Source organism: Electrophorus electricus, chromosome 2 (assembly GCF_041902795.1).
Source record: "Electrophorus electricus isolate QZ-2024a chromosome 2, ASM4190279v1, whole genome shotgun sequence".
Taxonomy (NCBI): Eukaryota; Metazoa; Chordata; class Actinopteri; order Gymnotiformes; family Gymnotidae; genus Electrophorus; species Electrophorus electricus.
The window spans coordinates 14,667,326-14,671,106 of record NC_137498.1 but is presented as its reverse complement, the minus strand read 5'-3'; the positions used below and the strand labels follow the sequence as shown (position 1 = coordinate 14,671,106).

At 40.2% G+C, this 3,781-nt stretch overlaps 1 long non-coding RNA gene across 1 annotated transcript; it reads right to left on the bottom strand.

Annotated features, from left to right (window-relative positions):
• Positions 1-1,425: 1,425 nt before the first annotated feature.
• Positions 1,426-3,452, bottom strand: LOC145660281 (uncharacterized). Its single transcript, XR_014126527.1, has 3 exons — positions 2,739-3,452; positions 1,777-1,930; positions 1,426-1,518 (listed from the first exon to the last, which is right to left on the bottom strand). It is a non-coding gene; the product is annotated as an uncharacterized LOC145660281 (long non-coding RNA).
• Positions 3,453-3,781: the final 329 nt, after the last annotated feature.

The window sequence follows — 3,781 nt, the reverse complement described above, 5'->3', positions numbered from 1 at the left end:
ACCGTGCCTGGGCTCTGCTGCATCCCTCCCACAGGATGGTGTGGCTGTGCACTGTTCAGTGAACTGTGCTGGCGTGGCCGTGTTTCTCTGCTCCACCTCCCGAGTCTGCGTCCATGACCACTGGGAGGCGTGTCTTTGGTGGGGGAGACTGTAACGGTGCCCTCCGTCTGGCTACGATGGCAGCTACCACGTGGCTTTTGTTTATATTGTGTCTTTTGTTTAAAGGATCTTTGTGTTTTGCTGTTGTGCCATGCCATGCACAGGTCGCGTGTGCTCCGTCTCAGTCACTGTGCCACCTGTGTCGTTATGTCTTTCTTTCCTTCCTTTTAAACCCCCTTTTTTTAAGTGCTGCAACAGTTATTGTTACGTTGAGTTTCTTTCATTGTCTTCTGTGCCCATTCTTAGTTTCTCTTTGTTTGCTTTGTCTGACTCTTCAGACAGAAACTGACGCTTCCTCCCTTTTTCGTACATTCTTCACCTGTGAAAGAACGCATGTATCTGTATTCATGGTTGTGGTACAACTCTGGAAATCAATCACAGCTCGGGCAGAAGATAATATTTCAATGCTTTATTTAAGTCCACTGTGCCCAGTGTTGACACAGCAGAAACCTGTTCTCACTTTCCTGAACCCTTTATCCATCTGTCTGAGTTTTATAATTGCTAAACTTTGGTGTGTCTCTTGCTCTGAGAGGACAGAACACAAGAGCTGAATAACAGGAACCATGTGCGTGATTACAGCTGTCAAATGTGATGGAAAGAGTGAGTTGGCTGTCGTCCAGGAAAGGAGCACTTGAGGAACAGCAGGGGGGTCAGGGAAACCACAAGGGTGTAGAACTAAAGAAAGTGTGTGTGACCATGCGCTCACTCACAGGGCTCACTCTCCTTACAGTTACTCTGTAAGAGAGACTGAGTCCCTTATGCACAAAGGTATTATTAAGTAAAGCAAAGCACTTCTGAGATAGTTCTGAAGTCCTAGACAGCCTGCCTGCTGCCCATGGTGCTGAAATTACAGAGTTAGTTTCAGCACCATAGACAAACACAAACGGAGCCATTTAGTAAATCTTAGTTCTTTTTTTGTTGAGGTTGCTGTTCAGTTTCCAGTTTTGTATGAAGGATTTACTAAAGATTGTGTGTTAAACATATATTCAGTGCTAACGTTTCTCTCAAGGTGTCTCTCTCAACATCTCAAAAAGTTTAAATCAATGTTACACAATTAACACAACTCAGAGTTCTTATTCTATATGTTACATTCTACATAAAATTCACCAGGTTGCTTTTACATTATGTGATGATGTCATTAGTTTGATGTTACATTATCAGTTATGATGTGTATGATGTCATATCCTGAGTTATCATTATTTTGATTCATATGGTTCCTCTTGCTAAAAAGGACACTCTGGGAGTAACATTAGCTAATGTTACCTTAAACAAAAATCAAGAGAATGCCAGACTGATCCTTCCCAAAAAAAAACTGTTGAAGCTAAAATTGTCCTAGGGAAATGTTCCTGTGGATTGTGGCTGTGAATTAAGGGAAAAAAGACAAATAGTGTGATTAATCTCCTTAGTACCTTCAGGATGCGAAAGAAAACAAAAAACGATTCCTACTTACTGCTTAGTGTCACTTACAATGTAAGTAGATTTTCCAACAGTTAACTAAAAGGTTAAGTGTGTGACAGGAAGTTAATGTTTATAATTTCTCTTACATTATCTTAGGGGGAAATATAAACATGCTGTGACAATATGTGTGTGCTTCAATTAAGTAGTATTAAGGCACACCTCAAATCGACCATGTGCAGCTCATCTCCATCAGGTGGACCTCCACCAGGTAGACCTCATCTTCACCAGGTACACCATAACTCCACCAGGTAGAATTTAACTCCACCAGGTAGACATCAGCTCCCTCAGGCACTCGTCAGCTCCACTGGGAGGTCTGTAATATGTAAATTAGAGCCACATCTAACATTAGCATTCTTGCTCGAATTCTTAATCAATCATTTCATACATGTCTCACTGAATCCTGTGGAACTGGAAAATGTACAAAACAGACATGGCAAGGAGACAAATGTAATGACACAAGCTTCCAGTTTGTTTGCTCTTCATGTATGCTGGCTGACCATGAAGGACTTTCCACAGAAGATGGTACCAACTCTCAGACCTCTTATTCTATCGGAGTTCACAAAACAGTTTATTCACCTCATGTCCTGAACTTGTGCGAAACCAAATCTACTAAGTCAATAAAAAATCTCACAAGCTTAGGTCTGCTTGCCTGATCTTGTTAAGATAGCAGAAAAAGTACAAATACTCTTCAGCTAACTTTGGGATCAAATGAACACTGGACACAACATTTGAACATTTGACTCTTTGTATGTAGGTTAGCTATGAACATGATCATAAGAAATCTCAGTAATACTGGCATGCCAGGCACTGCAGAGGCAAGCTTCATAACCTTACCAATAGAATCATGTGCTAAATAAAACATATAAGGGGTTTAATTCCATGTGAGCTGGAACTGAACTGAAAATCAAACTTCACTGCGTGCACAATGCTGTTCTCCCTTTTAGAATAAAATTAACAACATATTTCAACAGCTCCACATCTAGTTGCTTTCTCTATTCATATTCGCCTGTCTTAGTTCTCTTTTCGCGTCAGGTGTTGTCCCGTTACTTCATTTATGTTTAGGTTTCTTTACCATTTTCATATACGATAGTGTTGTGTGGTTTTCCTTTTTGTTCCGTTACCTGTGTTTGTCTCTTATCTTTAGTCTAGCTAAAGTAGCTGGTTCTGTGTGCTCCCCTTCCTTGTTTCTTCTTCCCCCGCTTGTCTTAGTTTTATGCTTCGTTGTTTTCCCGTTTGTCTTTCCTTAAATATTTATTTCCCTAATTTACGTAGTGTTCATCCTCACCCTGATTAGCCTGTTCTTCTTTTGTTTGTTCCTTGGTTTTGTCCTGTATTGTGTTCTCCTGGTGTTTATTAAACTTGTTCCTTTTCACTGTTCTGTCTATAGTTTGTTTTCTCCTGTTTTTGATTCCGCTCACTCGCATGTCAGAGACGATGGTACTACGCACGTGTGTTCGCCCTCCACCTTCCTCGCGTTACGCACGTTTAGTCATATTTTAAAATCCAGAACTGTATTAAGGGCTTGATTAGAGGAGGGATGTGAGGAGATGCAGTAAAAAAAAAATACATGTGGACAACCAACCCTTTGTAAAAGATATCTCCCTTTCCACGCCATCTGGATTAATATTAATGTGATGTCATTTAAGATGTCTTACTATTGTCACTCCAATCTTATGTGTGATTTACACGCTAAGTTACGTTGGGCATATCAGGAATTCCTCGTGTCAAACGAGGTGGATCCGTAGAGTCTCGATCTTTCTCTTTACATTGGTGACTCAGTGGAGACTTCGGTGCGTCATGCATCTGCCTTGGATGATTCTAGAAATGCAGCAAGATCTATACACTTTATTCAAGAAGGAAAACAATAACCAGCATTAAGCAGTGAAAGATGCTTGGAGTTAATAAAACAGAAAATCTTGTCTTAATATATAATTATATGCGTTTTTTCTTTGTAAAAGCAAATAAATGTTACACCATCAGCTCACACTACAGTAGGTCTGGGCATTTAAACCACATAAAGGCTCAGAAACAGAGTTTGCAGCTCATACTGATGGTAAATGATGACAGCGGAGCTAATGATACAGGCTTAAATTGAAATATGAGGTAAATAACTAAAATAAAAATGCACACACCTGAGACTGAAACGTGCTGTGTGGCCAAATGT